We start from the raw sequence: 22,222 nt of genomic DNA on the forward strand, positions 1-22,222 counted from the left end.
TGTATGCAGCGTGGCTAATGCTTTGAACTATCTAGGCAATCATGTATTATGCTGCCACAACCACAACTCAAAATACAGATCCGTGCCTAATAAAAGTAACTACTTTCATATATCTTGCATGATACGTTTCTGTGCTGTAAGTACAGGCTGGAAGATACAGGTTGGGGGGAGAAGGGAGTGAAATTTTCTTTCAAAAGTCTTTTTTTATGTTTGCTTGAACAAATGGGTTTAGCAAACACTGAGAAAGGGAAATTGCCTTTCCTCTGAAGATTAGAGAAGTCAGCATTTGTTTAAGCAATCTATCATGCTATGCTGTAAAACCCCTGTGCCTTTCAATCGAAAGGAGCGGGAAATGAAAGGCTTGCATTTTAGGATGTACTATTCCAATGTCTACCTGCTGTAACAGAAGTACAGACATGACTATATCTCCAGTGGTGAATCCTGCCCTTCTTTTTAAAGATAATTAAGGAGTGAATTTTCTGGGGCATATCTGGAGAATCTAAAATATTGGAACTGTTACCATACTACCCTCTAAAACATCAAATGCTTATGGTCAGTGCTCGGTCCTTGAGCCAGAGGCTACCTTGTAGGAGCAGGTGAATGATCTCTATCAAAGGGGCATGTGTGGCGATCCCAAAGCCAGGTAGCTCCTTTGTCTCTGTTCAGAGGTGCCAGCAACTGGAAGCTTGACTGGATCTGTCCCAGCTGGGAAAAGGGATTTTCCTGAGGTGCCAGAACAGGGAGGAGACGCTCCCTGGCTGACAGCAAAGCACCCTGATTAGAGGGTGCCTCAGCAGTCTCTCTCCCTGCTGTGGGCTGAGAAAGGGGGTTCCAGCTGATGGATTTTTTCTCTGTCTAGGAGAAGGAGTACAAGCTGGGAGAGCAGTATACGTAGCTTTCATAACTGACCCGCTTTGAGCGGGATGCTGGACTACGTGACCTTCTAAAGTCCCTTCCAACATGAACTATCCTACATTCCAATAAAAAAAAAAATCACTTAGTGACTCTGCCTGGGAGCCTCTTCCCTCCCCCTGACATTTTTCCTTCTGCAGGTGTGGACGTTAGAAGCTACTGGCTCTGTAGGAGCAAAGTTTCTGTGTTAACCTGAAGATCTGGCCTTGCTTGAGATATTCAGCATTTCTTTATTTATCATTATTCTAGATGAGATGTAGATCACAACTGAACCTTTAGTCTGGCTTAACAGATCACTTGCATTTCTGGAAAGATCCTGAAATTCAGAATATGCTGAGTTCACATTGCCCTGCTCCCCCTGTGAATATACATTAAGACTGTATTGTATGTGAAGAAGGACCTTGCTCTGAGTTTGTCTTCAGGGTTTTCATTTCAATTGGCTTGCTGCTGAATAGTTCTTCCTTTTTTTGGTTCAAGCCTGGGAGGGAGGGTTATTTGGTAAGTTTAGCAATAGCTGTGTAAGCTTTATTTTTACTTAGCTGTGTTATTTCTTTCTTATGACTGTTGCAATCACCTGCCATCTGGGGGCTTCTGGACCTGCTTCAATAAATCGTTTCCTCTTTTCCTGTTGCTCTGAGGATTTGCAAAAGGAGGGGAAACTGCATAGGTTATGTAGTGGGCTGCAAGCTGTGGAAGGAGCATTAAACATCTTTCACTTGTTTGTGCTTATGTAAAATTGTCGTGTTAAGTCGCCACAAATGACAGCCAAGGAAGAAATCGGTGGCTAAGAAATTTTTATTTGACAAGTTGACAAGGGAACAGGGAGCTGCTAACCCCCTTTCTGTTTTGCCTATAGCAGAGCACTGTTGCTGACCTTTATGAATGTGTGTGCGCTCTTGGGTGGATCAAAACGTTGTCAGGAACCATCCTTGAAAGTACTAAGTAGTGCCTACCAAAAATGCCACCTTCTGGAGGTGCAGTCATCAGAAGCTGCATCGGAGAGAAGTTCCCAGGAGACTCACTTGTGTGCTATAATCATATGCTTCTGGAAAATTCTTGCAGAGGTGTTCTTTCTTGTAAAAATCACCTCTTTCTACCTACACATTGCATCTGTGGTTTTTGTTAATTGTTTGCCCCTTTCTTAGGAGTCCTTATTTATAAGTTTGTGTGTGAAGCCTCAATGTTTTGTACATCAATTTTGTTTCCCAAGAGACTGTGAAATGACTCAGACCAGCAGCCTTCTGTGATTCCAGCGTCTATATTTATGAGCTAGAGGATGTGTGTGATGCAACATTTCATTTTACTTTGCTTTTTGTTTTATATACTTATTTTCACTTGGCATATTACTCATTCCTCCCTTTCTGTAAATACACTGTTGGTGTAGATTGCCTCAGACCAATTTTTACTTCCTTTGCTCTTTTGCCCTGGCTGATGGTCCTGCTCAAGTAGTTTGTTGGCCTTACGGTCACCTTTGGTCTAACTGGCACATCATCATTCTATCAGCAATTCTCAGTTTCCGAATTGCCATGTTTAATAATACTAGTTTTGAGATTGAGCATTGTCAACTTTGACTGTTCCCTTGACCTCCTTATTTTCCCGGGAGGTTTTTGGGATAGATATATAATGGGAGAATATGTTAAAAGAAATGCTGTGGCATTCATTACTCTTGCTATGAACTTTCATTTGTAAATGCTGGTTAATGGTAATGTAGCTGCTGTCCAATGTGCTCTCAGTAAGCATATGTCATGCATGCAAAATAGATGTGCCTTTCTTGCTTCACTGCAAAATAACTTACCATTTGCTATCTACTAGCACAGTAGCGAGAAACAAGCTGTCCTGTCCTCCTTTAAAGGAATAATATATTTAATATGCAGGTGGATTAGTTCAAGTGGTTGGGTTAGAGAAATCTTTTTGTAAGAAGAAATAACCACACCAGGTACATAATTAACTCTTGCTTTTGTTTTTAATGAATTTAATCCTGGGGTTTTGTCTTTTGGACCTTTTTTAAGAAATGTAGGTGTTCTCTTAGTGCTCTTACAACCTCCTGACTTGGTGCCGATGCTTTCTTGGAGACCTAAAATTAACACGGCATCAGCTTCAGTAGGTCCACAAGAATGATAAACACTAGAGTCAGGTCACCTCAAGTGTACTTATTCCTGATGGGAAATAATAACTGGATGGTAGTGACTGTTTTACATACGATGACAGGGTCAGACCCAGATGTGAAGAGTTTTCTGGTAGGCTTCACGCTTCTCTTTGGAGCAATTAGTCATCTAATTGAACTCTTGTTTTTTATTTGGAAAAAGCTACACATTGCACAAAGACTCTATCTAAGATACTTTAAGAATCTTACTAAGAGCATTGGAATTGTGTGGCCTTATATTTGGAGCTCTAATATTACTTGAACATGTCTTCTTTTGCCTTCTTTTGCTCAGTGACAGGAAAGTAAATGATGTGCAGAGTTGAGCCCCTAGTGAAAATTTGTCTTCCATTGGTCTGTTCAACTATTTAAGCAGCATTCTCTTTTGCCTACCTAACACTTGCACATGACAAGCAATGGGACCCTAATCCTTTTGCCCTTTGTGTGTTCACGATTATACTGAGATCACCTACAAGCAGGTTCCACTGTAGGGCCAGACTATCAGTAATTGATCACAACTCCAAAGACACCTGCTGGTAGTCTATAAATCTAGTCCATATTGAGTTAAGTCCTTGGGGATAAGAGAGCTTTATATATGCAAAATATTCATTTTTCTTTTAAGTGGAGTAAAGCTGTTTCCATCTCAAAGGATGAAAAACCTGGGAGCGTTCATGGAATTGAGCCCATCTTTTAATGATCGTATCAGCAGAGTTGCCAGGCTGACATTTGATTATCTCTGAACAGTGTAGTGCCGCATTACCACCTCTCCCAAATGAATATTGGATTGCTTATCCATGCCTTTTGCAACACCCTGGCTGAATTAATTCAACTATCCCTGGAGTGCTTCCAACAGAGACAATTCACTGGTAACAACTGATCTAAAAGTTTCCCTTCCAGGATATTAACTCAGTCTTTGCATGTTTTGCTCACCCTGCGGTATGTTGTGCTGACTTACAAGTGCAGGATAACAGAAAGCTGTATCTCGCTTTGCAGTGTGTGGGTTAATGCAATCATTTTTCATCTCTAAAAACAAAGGTCTCAACAGACTTATGGTCATGAGTAAAGTGAGTTTGGTGGCCCTGACTTCATCTCTAGTGGATGTTTGTCTGCAACATAAACCAACCACATGGATTGGCATGGTTCATGGTGATTGGCAGTCCTCTCTTATATGAGATCCAGGGAAGGGCTACCTGGGGGTGCTAAAGGCCACAGCTGAGGTGAATTAGCAGAGTTATGTGAAAAGCTTGCTTCCTGAGCACACCTCATTTGGTTCTACTCAGACATGTAGCAATTCATTATTATGAATGTTAAGCAGTCTTCAGTCTATTAAAGGGAGCTGAAACAAGAAAAGTGCCATCGGTATATGTTGCTGAAGTTTTGGGGGTTTAGTGCATCTATAGTACTGTGCACACCACAGTTGCTGTGCTGATTTTTATAAAGGTACAGCAGTACTTCCACCTTCAGACTGTTCATATTATCCCCTCTGTAGCTCTAGAAGTCAGTGCTGGCTGTTTACTGATGTTGCAGAAAGACTTAATATGGCTGTGGCTAGGTTAACTCTGGTCTGCATTCAGGTAACTTATACAATCTCTCTGTTATTACTATTCTAAACTGCGTGGCTCTGCTTATAACTAATATGACCTGAACGCAGTGCACCTGCTGGGAAAACCTTCATTGCTTTCAGAAGGAGCAAGCCTGAAAACCAGCTTTTCATCAGAACACATCTTACTTCAAGAAGGCTGGGATTAGATCCAGTTTCAAACTTTATGGATAATGCTCCTGTCTGATTTCTCATTTGTATCTCTGCCATTTCTATTGGCAGAGCATCAGATCTGAAAGAGCCTCTGACCCAATAAATGCATGAATTATTTAAGACGTGAGTTAATTGTCTTTGGGCATTGTAACAGATTTAAACATGATACCAGCAGAGAGGACTGTTTTCTGGAATTCCTTTCAAGTATCTTTTAAACATTTTTAATATATTTGCATTATGGTCAATTAAAAGAAGCTGAAACAATGCTAATAGTGGATTTCTTACTACTAATGCTTTTAAAATTCCTAGATTTGTGCTTCATGCTTGAGGGTATAACCCCACCTCTAACTAATGAGAGCTAAGAAGCAGCTCCCCTATGGGCAGATTATTCCATAACTGCTGTATGGCTGCTGGCTTGTTTCCCCAACTAAGGAAGGGCTAACATCTTGCCAAAGTCTCTTCCAACCTCTTCCCTTAGGGCATTGTTTATTAATTCAGACACAAACCTCTGAAGAGTAATGCAAAACAAAGCTGTTCCTTGAACACCACAGACTTTGTTCCATGCCCTCTTCTTCATCTCTCTTCTGCAGGGCTAGTTGTAGAGGAAAACTCCTTAGTGCATGTTCATCTTGCTCTCTCTTGGTGTTATCTGAGCATCAACCATTCCCTTTCCATCTGGATCTCAAAACTGCAGGTGTTGGTCTTGGCTAAAGTGGGCAGGATCCTGGATAGACAGCCCCTCCGTCTGCGCTAGTACACCAATTCTAATGTTTCTTTTTTAATTATCAGTTATAATAATGAGATGAATACCATAATGAGGGCACAAAAATGCTTCAGAGATGCTTCAGCAAACCCAGGGAGATGTGGCTGCCTATCCAAAGACTTATTCAGACCCATTGTCACCCTTGGCTGTGACAACTGTGCTTGTGTGGTCCAACATACTGTCTCATGAAAGTAGCGTGACTATGGAGGCTGTCTCTGAAAATGCAATTAGATGACTCTGAAACAGCAAACAGAGATGGCGTGGGAAAGTCTCTGCTTGTGTTTGGATGGCAAGATCAGGATGAGCAAGTGGCAGATCTGGAGCCTCAGTGCAGCATTCTGGTCCAGCAGCCAGTGTGAAATGTGCACAGTGAGACAAGCTGGGAAAAGTACCTCTTCAAACCCAGCAATACACGCAATGCCTAGAAATCTATTTTCATACCTTTTTTTTTTTTTTTGCAAGTATTGTTTGATATGCAGCTTGTCTCCAACTAGGAATCACTTTTATAGCAGGCACTCATGTCTGAAATTATCAAGAAAAAGAAGTATAGTGCATTCTAATTTAATTATATAAATCATTTAAATTATTTATAAGGGCTGCTTCAAATCTCTGTTCTGAAAAATCTTTACAGACTGCATGTGATTTAGTATTAACACAACTGAGATGCAGAGAGGACATTAAGTGCTGCTTCTATTTTTTTTTATTTTGGAAAACATAAAGAAGTCAATAATTGGCTCTTTAATAGTGCTGTAACTGTTGATTTTTAACCTTATTTCAAAGCATGTTTGAATACAGAGAGCAATTCAAAAATTCTTGTGAGCAGTAGTTTTAGTAGCTACCATAGCAACAAGTATAGTATTCAAGCCCTTTCTCCCCACTGGGGGCTAGAAAACCCCGGAAAGGACACTATCTGTAGACATTTAGATACAGTTTTGCTAACACCACTTGCACTAGGACAAGTCTCTAGGACAGCACTCCATTTTAAACCAACGCATTTTTACTTGGAAAACAGCGAAGCATTATTCATCAAGTGATGGCGGTGCTAACTCAGAATACGGTGAAAACTTTGAAAAATAAGTGTTATACACATTTTAATACAATTTGTGTAGTTCATTAAATGATCCACACATGTTCTAGTATCTTCTAGTTTAGTTTTAGTCTCTTCTATCTGTACATTTTCCTGTTGTTTGGAAGCCTTCACCTCTATTATATTATCTGTGCCAAGAAATAAGGAGTCTTATCTTATTAATGCTGTCACTGCCTGTTGCTTTGTCCTTATGATAACCGAAGGCAGAGGTCTGAACAAGCTGCATATATTTTGGAAAGAGGAGAGTTTGAGATGGCCTTCTGCTTCTGGGACCCCTGAACTTCTTTGACGTTTTGGAAGCCGAGCAGAACTGAATTTCAGAGCTGTCCTTATCTTAACAATAAGCCAAATCAGAACCTTGGATCTTAATTAACATTTCTGCATTTAGAATTACTTGTGTGAACACAATAGAGCTGATTATTACTGAAAGCCTCTTCAAAGAAGTTAAATTAATCTGATAAATCAATGTGGCCAATGCAGATAAGTCTTGTGGAGCATTTTCAAGCAGTACCAGGATCTGTCAAAAAGAGTAATGAATATCAAATTTCTAAGTGTACACATTTTCAGGGGGAGGGGGGAGAGGAGTAAGATAAATGACATACATAAACTTCACTAACTTGCATGCTGGGTAACATGAGGATGCAAATATGAAATTAAACTGGGTCAGCAGAAGCAAACTTGAAGACAATGACAGAGAATGCTGAAACTGTTTTGACTGACGACTCTAGGAGCAGATGGCAAAGAAGGGGAAGTGATGTATGGGAGCGATGGTATGACATTTGCGCTCCTTCAGATGTATCCAACTCAATAATAATAATAATCCTGCTGTGAGTGAAATTTCATTCCCTGTCACATCTAAGTGAGGAGTAGCACACTGAAGATAGCTTGGTAGTAAACTCATCATAAAACTGAAGAAATCCTAAGGCCTCAGCCTGTGGCCACTGCAGAAGATTACAAAGTGAGCAACAGGCCAGCTCTGTGTTTGCAGCAAACAACGAGGAGGTTTCCAGGGAAGGTTCTTACCACTCTATGGGAAAATTTTTCATCTTATTCTTGTGTAAGATCATCTTTTCACAGTGCCAAGGCTCAGATGATAGGTGGTTTTGGATGCTGGTGATACATGAGTGGAAATATGAGGTAGTCAGAGTAGCTATTTTTATCAAAAAGTGCAAGTGATGAATTCCTATTGATAAAAAAGGCATTATTTCTCTTTCTTACATATGAAGTCAGAGAAGCAAACAGAAGAGGGTTACGTACAGAGAAGTGTAAAAAGAAAAAAGCCTAGCCTGAAATCAAGAGGAAGAAAGAGGATATCCCTAGAGTCACAGAGAAAAGGAAATTGCAAGGTATTAGAGGAAAGTTAGCATTATCCTCCCAACAGACTCTGACTTGGAGGTCGTGTCCCTGACCTCCGCTGGTGTCAAATGTCAGGCCTGACTGGCCTTTTTAATATTCTAATATGCCTTTCTGACATTAAAGGATGGGAGATAGGCTGGGAAGCACTTAACAAATTAATACGGGAGGTAGCCCTTTGGATCACTTCTGGGTTACTATCATAGCAGTTACCTCTGTTGTACCACATGTCTTTCTGCTCCTGCCCACAGCTGACTCCTCCATGATGTTCAGTAGGAGTGGTTATGTGATTTATGTTGGATGGATATTTGTATTTAGATTTAAAGGTTTAATTTTTATTCTTTGTAGATTTCACGTAGACTTTCAGGTTCTAGCTGAACTTTGAGCAGGGAGTATCAGAAATCTCACAAGAGTTTCTAGTCTCAAGACTTCTAGTCCAAAGCATTTGTGTGCACACCAGATGATTAACATCCACAGTAAACCTTTGGTAAGTCAGCCTTCACTGCTCCCTGATGATCAAACCGTCTATGCCTGCTAGCTTTTTGAGAACGGCTGTGCTCTTTTTGAATATTTCGGTGATCTAGGATGATCTTTATAGAGATAAAGAATCACAGGGGAACCTGCGTAAGTGTTGCATGGAGCAATTCTCAGACTTGGAGCTGGAGGAGAAGAAACTGCATCCTCTGAAAGATGTGCTGCTGTTTCTGTCTTTGGAATTAGGGGACAGCGTATAAGAATAGGTAACTTGTTTACAACTTTTTCTTCTTTTTCAACTCTCTGAGCAATTTATGTCACCTTTTTCCATAGGGGATGCTGAGACAGACTTGCCAGCTCAAGTTGAAAGATAAAATAAAACAGATGGAGGGGGTGGAGGGGGGAAAGCATTCCCTTTTCTCAGTTCTGTACAATGATATAAAAAGTGGGTTATGAACGAAAATATTGAATCATAATTCTTCAGGCAGTTTTATACTTAGATCACAGTCTTGTCAAGTCTGTGTCTGATACGGTTTAATTAATGCTTCCCTTACTTTATATTTGATTTTGATGTGTATGCGATAGATTCATACAACCCCAAGTGATCAGAAAGAGGCATTTGCCAGTGTCAGAGCCTGTGTCGAGGTCTCAGCTGGCTCTGTGTACACCCTAGATGAGGAAGGTGGGGATGGGTTATTAGAGGAATGTGAATCAGCTGTTAAGAAATCACCTACAGTAAATGAAGCTAATACTGTTTTCATTACGCTGCACATGGTACCAAGATCAAATGAGTTTGGAAAGTTAAGTCAAACTGAGTATGACATCCCCTGTAATGCAACAGAGGGTTGTTCACAGCCTGTAGGTTTGCATTTGTTAGTGAGGTTTATTCATTCTTCCAGTGCAAAATCCTCATTTTTAGCAATCACCATCTGAAGGTCCTAGCTTTTTGTGAAACAATTAATATTTGCAGACACCTTTATTATTTGAGACAATCCAATAGGAAGGAAAGAAGACGGAGCATGTAATTGTTCTCGTAGGGACTGGTGGTGGGATCATGCTAACAGCAGAAGTAGTTAGGAAGGAAGCTCAAAAGTCTTTTAGTTGAGATTTGCTCACAGATGGAACTGGCAGTGACAGCAGACGCTGGATCAGCTTCAGCCAGCGACAACTCTTTTTCTCCTGTTTCCCTGGGTAGCCTCCTTAATCAGTTAGGATGTACAGGGGTATTTCACCTTCCGTTCCTGGCTCGCTCCGAGTGCCTCGTGATGTTTCAAGCATCCTCAATGCTCTTCATTTCCTTAAGTGTTAATAAAAGAAATACCTGGTATCTGTAAGGTAGTGCTTGATGGGATAAAGTGCTTTGATAAGCTCTCAATTATATGGTTTCTTATAATTTGTTGACTTCCCTTCACAGCAATAGTGGGATGCTTCTAATGCAAGGCCTCATTCTCAGCGGTGTCATTTGACATAATTCTGCTGATTTCATTAATTTACACTCTGATTTGCCCCCCATTTTTTTTAATCAAGTCGATCACAATGATTGATTGACTAGGAAAATTGGTTTTATCATCCTTAGTCTCCAAATTGAATATTTGTAGCCGCTGGATTATGCTAATCCTGGCAGTATCCTCCTTTGGCTGATTTGCATTGCTGAACAGAACCGCCCTGGTCTTGTCCCCCCTCCGCCACCCCTGCAAATTAGGGGATTAAGCAAAGAGGTGCTTAAGCTTAGCACTCGATTGATACACATGGTTATGCAAATTGTGAAGGAAATAATGAGATTCTTGAAACTTAGCTTGAATATTGGACATCTTCAACATGAGAGCATACAGAAAATAGCAGTAGAGAGTGAAATTAAGGCCCAGTTACAGCAAAAAATCGTGATCTTGAGCCCATTTTGCTTAACTCTGCGCTGGGACAAAAAGCTTATCCTTTCTAGGCTGTTGTGCAAGACCACTCTTGAACAGCAAACCCTCCTTTTCCTTCTCATCTTCCAGTAAGAAAATTCTGCACCAACCGAAAACGAATGGCAAGTAGTGATAAGCAGGCTGATTTTCTTTTTCTTGTACTGAATTTTACAGTAGTGTTGCTGCTGTTTGTGCTAATATCTCCTCAATAAAAACGTCTGTCTCTTTTCCTGCACTCGCTGTGCTGTTGTGAACGGTTCAGTTTGCCATGGAAGGTGACATGTGGCAATTAATAGAATCTCAGTCCAACGTGCCACCGAGTGCACTGAATTCACTTGAATTTCCTTTGAGGGTTTTTTCCTGCTCAGTAAGGGGAAGAGCTCTGGAGGGAGACGTGCCAGCCTGCTATCCAGGGATCAAACAGACGAGGAGTCATCTGTACTTGGTCATTTAATCTAGCGATTTCTTGCAACCTTGAGAGCCGTGTACCCCCTATGAGCAGGTGGGGGGAAACGAGTATGTTTTAAACACAGGCAGGAGGCAATAGCTTGTGTGATGTATACAAATGTTAAATAAACTATATCATTTACATTCATACATAGCAGGTGAAAGACGGAACAAAATGGCTGTGTCGTCTACCACAGGCTACAAGGGAGACTCAGTGCGTGATTAAATAATGAATAAAATATTATCGCAAATGATAATGTCATATTGTAAATAATTCCATTTGTTTACCCTACTCTGTCATTGAAGTTCATCTCCCTTGGAGACTTCTTTGACTTTTGATGCTGTTTTGCTTTGCATATGCTTATTTTTTTTTCCGCTTTCCACAGAACCTTCATAAAGGTTCACGAACCGACAGAACTAAGTGAATAATTCACAGCAAATAATTTCTTGGCTGAATTTAGCATCTTTATTTCTGCAAAATAGCCATACGCGTTATGTATGTTTTGCACTAATGTATTGTTAAATTATTTTTAAGTATGAATTCCCCTCAAGTCACCATCCTTCTATTTTTATGAATAGAATATAAAGCATAGTCTGGAAATAAGTTGACTTTTAAAATTAGTTTATTTGTGACTGAAGAAATACGTATTGTTTTTGTTTCCTGCTTGGATGACTACAGTATTGCTACTGGTATAAATATGTCCAAACATAATATTAGGCAATGTGAATCTCAATTTTTAAGTTTATTTTTCTTGATTCATATTTAAGCTATTAAAGTTTGATCTCTCAAACGTTTTAGAAAGGGAACACGAGGCAGTCAAAAGAGATTTTGTGTCTTCCTCTAGAGAAATCATATGGAGGAATATATTTTAAGGAAGAAATAGTGCAATTATTATTAATGGTTTTTACTTGACTTTTACCTTGGGAAGTAGTATTTTTGGAGGTGACTACTGCATAAAAATACTAAATTATTCTTTCAGTGGATGAAGGGGGTGGGCATGTATATTGTGGATGTAAATCCAGACTAATGTTTACACCTGAATATTAATCGACAGATTGGAGTTTAGTGTAGGAGTATGTAGGGGATGTTAAAGCAATGCAATGCGTTTTATTGGGAAGTATCTCAGAAATCCCTTTTAACTTACTGTATTGGTCTGGAAATCATAAAGAAACGTTGATCGCTTGTCTCTGATAGAAGTGGTAGCTCTGCTGTACCAATAATCCCAGAATGTGCCTCCCCGCCCCCTTCTTCCACCCTCAGGAGTAAAATAGAAATACCTAGAAAGGAGCCGTTTGGGGGTGGACGGAACCTGGAGCATTGGGAATAGCAGGGACATAAGGCACTACAATCTACGTAGTGTCACCCACCAAAGACTTCCGATGAAAGAGTCTCCTGCTTTTGATCACTGAATACAGGATATTTTTTATAACAGAGGTCAAAAGGAAACCTCCAGAAAGAAAGATCTTTGTAGTCCAGCTAAGGATCCAAATCATTCTGTGTGTATTTGAAAGAGGTAAAGTCAAGTCATGCTACCTGATCTACTTCTAGACAGTGCCACTAGTCAAACACCAGCTACCTCATTTCAGTTGTCTTTTTGGTAAAATTGGGGTAGTGACACCTGTATCAAGCTCCATCCATGGATGGGAAGTATAAAGTAAAAGCATTGCAACATAAAAAGTCGGAACTTTTTTCTACGCATATGAGACTTGTGGTATTCCTGGGCACGTATTTGATTAAGTAACTCTGTCTCAACTAAAAGAGAGATCAGAGGGGTTTTTTTGTTTGTTTCTTTTTTTAGGTGCCAGCAGAAGATGCATGTCCTGCCTGAGAAAGCCAGGAGTTTCCTAAAGTCATAAAAAAGAAGGAAAAAAAATCCCAAGCTGTGATGAAGGATGATGACAAGGCAAGTCAAACTTCTCTTTTTGGCAGAGGCAAAAGTTTGCTAGATGTTTGCATTGATCCTTGCCTGGAAGTTACGTGTCTGGAAGTTTTGAAGGTTCAGGGAGAACTGAAGTACGTCAGTGAAGGTGGGTTTGGCATCCTCATAGGAATTTTGGGTTGAGTAGGCACTATAACCTGAGGCATTCTCAGACATGGCTGACTGCAAAAGGAAGCAGCATACTTACTCTGCAGCTCAGATGTGAGGCCTTTTGAATTCCTGGCTCTGGAGGCCTTTGCACTGCATCGCAGGCGATGTTTTGTTTCCAAGCCCATAAGGATGGGACTTGTGTAAAGAACTGATAATTTGCTCTGCTTTGAGTACACAAGCCAAAGTCTCTGCATGCAGGGAGACCTCAATATCAACGTCAAGATGTGAAGGTAGAAATAGTTTTTTCTTAATGTTTCATTACTGTATGGGACTTTTTGAATAACAATTAAATGAACCTCCGAGATGAGCTGAATAACGGTGAAACAAAACAAAGTCCACGCTGCATGCTGCCTGCTTCCCTGTCGTCTTAGAGCAACGTTTACTGTAGCTGCTGGGTAGTGTGGCAGGGAAATCTTCTCCTCATTTCCATTTCAAACTCTGCCTGCTCTGAGATGAGTATAAGCAGTCCTTCACTGCAGTTGTGCACTGCAGCATCTTTGCTCCTGCTCCCTCTCTTGGGGCTTGCTCCTTTGCTTGTCCAGCTGTTTGTGGCACTCTGCTTCCCAGCTGACGCAGAGGCACTGGAGCCCAGGCAGCTCTGCATAAGCACTCCAGTGCTCCCTCATTCAGAGGCACTTGTGGCTTTTTTGCTCAGACATCTGCGTTTAAGGAATGGAAATTAATGTCACTTGCATATAGATCTCTTTCAGTGATCTTTTGCAAGCATTTTCTGATTCTGTCTCTGGTTGGATGGGCTTGCAGATAAGCATTTGTACATTCAATGTTGTTGGTACAGATAGGCATCGTTATGCTCTTTCTATGCAAGCTGATAGCTTTCCCAAAGCTCAGGGAGTTAATCATACCAACAGCAAGCTTTTGAACCCAACTGATCATCCTGTCTGACGAGTATTTTTTCTAAAAGCAGGGAGGAATCTGTACTGGAGTTGGAAGCTAAACCCCGATCTCTTAAATCCCACTTTGTACCTGAATCACAAGCCCACAGCTGTGGCTTAATCCAGTCACTATGGGAACCTGATGGATTTCTTACCAAACTTCTCCCTCCAAAACCAAGCAAGAAGACAAAAGCGAGAAAACTGTTGGGGCCTCAAAGTCAGAGACACCATAATTTAACACTGGAAGGATGCAGGGCTTGAGATTTGACAACTATTTTTGCTGAGAATTGAATTCCTCACACAGACATGGTGGGATTGGAGAAGATTGGGCAGACAGACTGCAAGTACACCGCTGTTTTGTAGGCACGGTTCCTCTTTCCATCCACACCCAAACCCCAGAAAAGAAATAGAAAGGAAGAAACTCAACGTAAGAAGGGCAATCAGGGTACATCTCAATCACATAATCAATAGGATATTTGACAGCTTTATTCATCTCTTATCACCCACGAGTTAAGGACAGCAAAATGTCTGAGGCAGCCATTGTCAAATGGCTCAAGGTTTGCATCAAAGAAGCCTATTAAGCAGGAAGAGCTATTACTCTTGTAATAAATATGTGACACGGGAGAGCTGGTAAGAGATTGGGGCCAGGAAAAATGGTTTAGTCAAATGTGTCGGGTCACACTGACAAAAGGTTAACACCCTGTCACATGGCACATGTCGGTACCAAATTCAGGAACTATTAACACCTCCAGCAAGGCTCCCTCTCGTATGAGGTACAGTAACCATAGATGCTTTAATGATCTTACATATGAAGGAATATGTAAAGCAGCTTAAGTCTCATTCTTTAGCTATTACAAGCTTGATCTCCTAGAATTAGACAAAAACTTTAATCGCTGTCTCACTGCTGTGGTTTGCCAGCTCACACATGAATTTATTCCTTGCCAGGGATTAAATTTGCTGTTTGGTGACATCCCATTGAAAGAGTGGACAAGAAGAGCAAGAAAGATATCTATACACAGATGGCAATTCTCCTTCCTGAACATTGCCCAGCAGGCCAGTCACCTATTGACAGAGCTGGGTTAGGTCAGAGCTTCCAAGATAAATACTTAGCATCAAACTGTGAACAAAAAGGGAAGTTTGATCTGCGGTGGCTGTAAGCCGTCACTCAGAAGTATTTCTGCCTTCAAAGTCCGTTTTCAAGCAGCGAGAGCAGACATCTACTCTTCCTCCCCACACAGGAGAGACAGCAGCCAGGAAGGAAACCTCTTGTGGGACAGCCGGGCAGAACTGGCCAAGGAAAAGAAGTCAGCCTGGGAAGGAAGTGCAATGCCACATCCCGCTGGGCCCAGAACAGCTCTTAGTGTCTACACTTGATCCGAGAGACCTACCTCTGCTGGCCAAAGACGCGTAAATCTTCGCAGCTGCTGCCTGTTGCCTGGCCACCGCTGGAGAGGGACGATGCTGCCCAGCCTGGGCGACGGTTCAAGTGTCCCATTCCCCAAAGTCAGCTTTTGGCTGCACCCCCCCCGCCACGAAGCCGGCAGTGATGACCAGCCCGGCCCCTCTACCACCACCTGTGCGCTGGAATGACTTTCTTCAGCTTTCTCTCAAATCGCCTACCGGCCCTTGGGGCAGAGGGAAGAAACAGCAGCCTGGGGAGTGGATGACGGTGAGAGGAGGCGTGAGAAAGGCGCTACCGGGGGTCGGTGGGGTTAAGGGAGGGTGCGGGCGGGCAGCGAGTTGGAAGCCGCGGCCCCGCACTCGCCCTCCCCGGGCACCCTGCGCGGCGCCGGGCGAGGCGCAGAGCCCTGAGAAAGAAGGCCGGGGCAGGGCGGCCGAGCGGCGGCTGCCGCCGCCCGGGAGGGCCGGTGCTGCTGGGCGGGGGGGGGAGGCCGCCGGGCGCCGCCTCCTGCCCCCGGGCGGGGCGGGGGGGCTCCCAAGCGCGGGTGCGCCGCGCCCCGCTATTAGGGGGAATGCGGTAGCGCGGTGGCTGCAGGCGACCGGCGCTGCCGCCGCCGAGGGGCTGCCGCTGCGCGGAGAGCGCCGCGGATCTGCTCGCCGGCGAGCCGCGTCCGCCGGCGCAGGCTCCGCGCCCAGCAGCGGGAGCGCAGCGCGGGGAAGGGAAGGGGGCGCGCACCCCTCCGCCGCCAGAGGAGGATGAACGGGGCGCTGCGGGCAGCGGCGCCGGCTGCAGGTAGGAGGCTGCGGCGGGGAGTCGCGGAGCCAACCGCGGGGCTGCGTGGGGGCGACCGCGGCCCTGCGCGGGGGGAGTCGCCCGTGGCCTCCTCGCCCCCCCACCCCCGCGCTGCTGCCTTGCGCGGGTGGGGGGGGTCCCGGCTTGCCGCGGCTGCGGCCGCGTAACTCGGTGCGGAGCGAAAGGCGCGTAGCGGCGGCGGCGGACTTCGGCGCAAAGTTTTGTCTGCCGGGAGGGAGGCGCTGGCGTGGCGCGGCGCGGCGGGCGGCAGCGGAGGAGCCGCCGAGGAGGCGGGGAGGGATGCCCGGCCAGCCCGGTGCCTCCTCGACTGCCAGCGAGGGCGAAGTCGGCGAGAACTGCGCGATTGGGACGTGCGAGCGGGGAGATGCGAACCGCGGCTCTGCTCGGAGAACCCGCTGTTTCGGTGGCGTGTGGAATAATTTAACACTTCAGAGCCGGGCAAAGCCAACTTAGAGCTGTAGCGAGCATCTTCGCGGCCGTAGTGGGAATGAACGTGAGACACCGGTTTCTTTCTTATTTCTCTGTGTGCGTGTGACTCTTCAGCAGGGTTTTCTTTCCGTCCACCTATGCGTGCGCAGCCTGGAAGGAGCAACTTGAACCAGCCGTCTTCTGTTGGTTTAATATTTGCAACCCGAATAAATACTTCGTTGCCCTTCAGCCTTTTTCTCAACGCCTTCTTGTAATGTAGATGATTAATCAGTTAGGTTACTGGCCAATTAGGCATAACCTTGTAGGAAAATAATTATGCAAGGATATATGGGGTTTGCCTAGTGATGTGATGCAGTATACACCCAGATTTTAGTAGCTGTTTCCCAATGTGTGCAAATTCAGTGTGTTCTTGATTTCGAATGAAAACCAAAGTGTAATGACAAATATGTTGTTACTTCCAGTAGAAGAATATAATTTTCTTTGCCAGTGAAATATATGGCAGCTTTAAAGTGAAATGGGGAGGTATAGAGAGGATAGGTAGGGGCTGTTTCCTCTGGTCAGTCACAAAATGTTTTTCTCCCTTTTAAATATGGTCTTTCTAGTGCTGCTGGTTGCTTTGAATGCTTTGGAGAAATGAATTTCATTTTGATGCCCTAGGAGTCTCATGAGAAGAGGTGCACTGCTATGTCTTTTGAGGATAGTCGTTTTAAGTGAGCTTGTTAAATAATGCTATTATTAAATGAGTGCAAATTGAAGCAAATGTATTTTGCAATAAGTTGTGTTTCTGAGCTAAATTTCTTTTTATGACTAGAGAGGCTTTTGCACTGCAGTATTACAATACAGCCATATTAAAAAGGTCCTTGGAGCAAATAACCCTCTAATGCTGCAGCTACGTTTTCAGTAGACTTCAGTAGTTCTGTGGAAAATAATTATGTTGGATTTAAGGAATCTGGGCTGAATTGACTGTGCTTTTTTAATTGTGGTGTTAAACTGCCTGTAGGTATTCATGTGAGTGGTAAATCTAAACCCAAAATCTAAAAAACCAAAAGCCCCAAACCCAAAGTTTTAATCTGAATTAGATAATTTTTCTCTCTTTTTTGCAACAGGTTCTTTTGGTCTTCCCCCCCCCCCCCCCCCCCCTTCCCCCTTTCTTCTTCCTTTAATTGACAGTGTGGTCTCCTGCTTGAATGTATTTCCTTAACTAAGTAGAGTGCAGTGGTACATGATGCCATCATTCTCTTCTGTGTATGGTTTACTCTGTCTGTGATGCTGCAAGGAAAACTAGAGATAAAAGGGAAGAGGATTCCTGAGGTGGTTGATGTTGGCAAATTGAGTGAGGAAGGTTTATTCTGAGGAATGCCAACACATTTTAGATGGTGGTTTCTGTGGGATGTAATGCTGAAATCGCAGCATAGGTCAGCACGTATCCTTCAGCGATCTCGCACCAAATTCTCTGGTGCGTACTTGGAAGGTGTGAAAAGCAGGCATGGAACTAAGCTGCTTACCTTCTAATGTCAATATTTGGTGCTAAAAATTTAATTTTGAGTGGAAGACAAGCAGGTTGCTTACTTCTCTCTAACTGCAGCTCTTCATTACTGGTTTTTGTTTGCTCTAGTAAACAAACATGTAGCTGTTAAAATTGAATTAAATGTATAAACTGCTTGAACCCGAGAGGGGAGAATGACTCTGTTTGTTTTAAATAATAAATACAAAATTAAAATATCGTACCACTGACTGGCTGAAGTACAGCTTTGGCCTGATCACTCAAGCAGTGTTCTGAATAAACCCTCTGTGTCCAGCACCCTTCTCCTGGATTGGAGAATGGAAGTTCTTGGGGTGACTTGCAGGGTGATGCCTGCTTGACTGACAGACGCTTATTGCAGAGCGGCACTCGGTACTCTCTAATTTTGCCTCTGTAATGATTTCCTCCAGCAAGCTGACAGAGAATTAAAATGTTTACGTCAGGTTTTGGAGGGGTTCATCAGGATGCAGAGGGCAGGGTAGGGAAATCCTTCCACTATTAGATCTTTCTAATCCCAAGCTTCTGTTCCTGTAGTCATGCTAATTTTTTACTGATTGGTGTGGCAGTGACTGCTGTGTTTCAGAGCATGGTAATGCTAACGTTTCTACTCCAGATAGGGTAGTCTTAAAAAAAAAAATTAAAGTGGGAAGGAAGGAGTGGCTGAAAGAGACATCTTACTCCAGTCTTTTTTCAGGTTGTTCGTGAAACTGAGGCCTTTGAACAGTTGTACGCTTCTGAAATTAAATTTCAGTGAAAGGACTAAGCTTTCAATCCTGTGTTTACCGTAGAAATCCCAGGTAATCTTGAGCACTACTTATCATAAGGATGTGCACTTCAGTGTTCTCCAGCTCAAGCCCATTTCTCCACTGGAACGAAACTATGGGAACAGATGAGTATTATGGTTGAGGATGGGTGTCGTTTCCCATGTTGATGTCAACTATTGTGTGCAGAAAGAGCCGAGCTGGAAAGACTGGTACCCAGAATGGCAGTACACGAGCAGCAGAAAATTGAGTCAGTTACTTCTGATGATCAGCTTTCTCCTTACCAACTTCGTATCTGTGCTGCTTATCAGGAACATAGTCTGTGTTCCTTTAGCTATATGATTCTGACATAAAAATCCTTTGCAGATCCATCTGTGCTCATCAGATGAGCCTAAGTCATGCTTGTGCCTGATATTCACCCTCTGGTACCAACCTTTAATTTCACCACTCAATTCCATACCTTAGTACTAGGAGTGTTTGCCACTGAAGTAGGATGCTATTGGAGGTCCCGCATCACCCCCTTCCACACTTTGTGTAGGGAAGTAAGCATGATGTTGCAACTAACCCAGCCTGGAGCTGGCAAATATGGATGCTTTCACAGTGACGCCTATTAAGTGAATTCACTGTCTGCAAGGGGGAAGGGAGAAGGGTTATGGTACTCATGAGGAAATACCAAAATGACTGTATTCTCTGTGTTCCCCATTCATCTGATTGCAGGCTGCCTACAATTGCTCTCTCAGATTTTTAAGGATGTCCTTTTGCTATCAGAGCTCTAAAGAATGAAGTAGGTGGCATGTTTGTGGCTTTATGCTTTACCAGGGATGCAGAAGCAGGCTGGAAATGAAAACAAGCCATTCTCAACTGTTGCTAACAATTCTTGGAAGAGGGAATGAGAAGTATTCTTTTGAGTAACCTGGATAGCAGATGGAAATGACCCTTTACACAGTGTCTATAAAACAGCATTTTGGATAAAATGGTTCTATTTCAGGAAGTGCAGAGGGCAAAGAACCTAAGCAGTATTGACAATCATTTTGGGATTGTTCTACAAGAAAGTCAAAGGCTTGTCAGTTTTTGCTTTTATGCACATAAATCACTTTTGCTCCTCCTGTTCCGTAAAATGCATTGGGTCAGGACTTTTCAGTTTGCCTCCATAGTATTGTGAGTACTTACAGTAGAGTACACATAATAAACAACAGGAGATTCATATTTCACAGCGCTTTCATTTTTCATCAGTATGCCAAGTTAAAGAACCTCCAACTTTCCTTTAAAACAGCGTGAAAATTGTGCAAGCCGGTTAAAAGTGAGGAGAATACGTTCTGATACTGCTCTCTTATATCTGCAGATTGATGTGTTCAACAGCCAACTTCTTTGATTCTTGTAACATTTAAATGTGAGTGACTTAGTGGAAAAATACTGTATGAATATTTACTCCTGTTTTAATGTAGCAGAAGTCAAAGCAACTGCATCTGGTTCCTTAAGCTGAGGATATGGCCCAGCAAAGGTCTTTTCTAATTGGTAGGAGGCTGGGTTTGATACCCTAACCCTTCCTTGCAGGGCAATATTTTAGGAAAAAAAAAACTTACTAACATCAGTGGGATTTCTCATTTGAAAAGTTAAATACTCCTCAGTGAGAGGTGAGGGTATTACTCCGTCTCACAGAGCATTTTCTCTCACTAATGTATACAAAATGTATGTTGGGATTGCCCAACACTGATAATTCACGCACCTCTGGAGTGGAATACAGCAGCCATTCTGGGCTAGAAATATTATGCAGGAGGGGTTTGGGGAAGAGAAATGAAGAAAAACTAATCCAATTGAAACTGCAAGGGGAGTTTAGGAAGCAGAATGCAATTATCCGAGGTGGATATTGGCCAGGACGTGTTAGTTAACATTTTTACTCTTGCAAGAATTGTCATGGGATCTTTAATGACGATGAATGGCCAGGGCTCTATTTTACATCTCATTTGAAAGCCTGAGCTTTCACTTCTTCGTCATGAGGATGAAGTGAATGCCTTGCCTTCCTTCAGGATATGTTGCTTTGGTAACGTGCATTCCACACCTCACGGGCCCAAGGCTCTCCAGGCACACCTGCCTTGCAACTCTGTGTGTCCAGGGGTTTTCTTCACCTTGAGCTGCTAAGCCAAAAGGAAATGAAGACACTCAGCATTACTTGATATTTCCTTTCTACTTAACTTCCTTTCTGTGGAGGGGTAGCTAAAGGTGGTCTTACACCATCACTCCTCCCTTCCCTGGAATTTTGTCAGGTTAGGACTAGTCTCTTTGCATGCATATTATTAGTTGCAGGTTCTTCTAAACCGTGTCAACCCTAGTTATCATGGTTGAGTGTTATATGACACAATGGACCTTGGTAACTCCAGGTGGTCTTTATAGTGGATTGTGTCAATACATAGAAGTCATTGCAATTACTTGTTTCAGGGACTAATAAGGCCTTTTTTGTGAGACCACACATCAAAGCCCAGTTCCAATTTAGGTAACTATGGAGAAGTCCCCCTTCAGTTCAAGTTGGCCATGGCATATTTCCCTCTCCTTCTAGTATGCTGGCTCTCGCCCCTGTTTTATGAGGACCAGTGGATGGAAGAATCATCTGTCCATAGTAAACAGATGATAAATCTTACTGAAACTGCTGTTTCAGGAGAAAGGAGTTGATGTGTAAAATATTTTCTTCTCTATAATCACTATTTTCCTTTTAGCTATCTGAACTTGAATCTTTTCCAAAAAAAGAAAAAGCACCTCTTCTCTGTAAAAAGTCATTGTCCGGTTACAAATGTGTTTTAGTGGCAGTGCTTTTTGGTATTCAGGTTGGAAAAGGAGTGGGATGGCAGTATGCTTCTCAGGGGGAGAAGAGACTTCATGTTATTTTGGAGGTTTAGGGATGGTGCGTTTGCTGTGATTCAGTCAAAATATGGTCTGGGAACCTGGAGGATTGCTCTGTATCTACTGGGCTACCTTTCAGTCTGTTTATCAAAGTGCTTGCAGCCTATCTTAGAGGTCGTGAAGCAGTGGCAGATGCTGAGAGATAAAATTAGATATGCATCCAGACTTTAATGTATAATTTTATTAACAAAATATGAAGAGGAATGTAATAGTAGATACTTTTTTTTTTCTTTTCTAGTGGAAGACCTGTCCTGAGGTTTTATCTTCCTGCAAGCTAAAACATAAGGAGGCTATGCTTCTAAGCTACCTATGTCGCTAATAGTCATATGCAACACAGATCATTAAAAGACAACAGGGTTAATACTGTCCTTATAGCAAAGATTTTTGCTATATATATAGAAATTTCCCCCAAAACTCTCATGATAACATCAATGTCAGTAATTTAAAATGCTGTTTCAAAATAATTCAAAATATACATAATGTATAAAGTGATCCATTTTGCATCCAAGTATTTCCTTTCTGTGTTTTCAGGTGGACAGTTTGGATTCTTTTGTAGTCTATGGAAGAATGGTTAAAGCCAC

General features: G+C 42.7%; 1 protein-coding gene across 5 annotated transcripts in view; it reads left to right on the forward strand.

Moving 5' to 3' along the window:
* The first annotated feature begins 15,473 nt into the window (after nt 1–15,473).
* DAB1 (DAB adaptor protein 1) overlaps nt 15,474–22,222 on the forward strand; it is a 484,695-nt gene continuing 477,946 nt past the window's right edge. For 3 of the 5 annotated variants that reach the window (XM_076340089.1, XM_076340102.1, XM_076340096.1), the window contains exon 1: nt 16,365–16,527. The gene's annotated coding sequence lies outside the window, so the exon portion shown is untranslated. Of the gene's footprint in view, nt 15,489–15,945; nt 16,014–16,364; nt 16,528–22,222 lie in introns of those variants that run through there. The other 2 variants (XM_076340092.1, XM_076340090.1) reach the window with 2 other exon arrangements.

This window comes from Aptenodytes patagonicus, chromosome 5 (genome assembly GCF_965638725.1).
Source record: "Aptenodytes patagonicus chromosome 5, bAptPat1.pri.cur, whole genome shotgun sequence".
NCBI classification, from domain to species: Eukaryota; Metazoa; Chordata; class Aves; order Sphenisciformes; family Spheniscidae; genus Aptenodytes; species Aptenodytes patagonicus.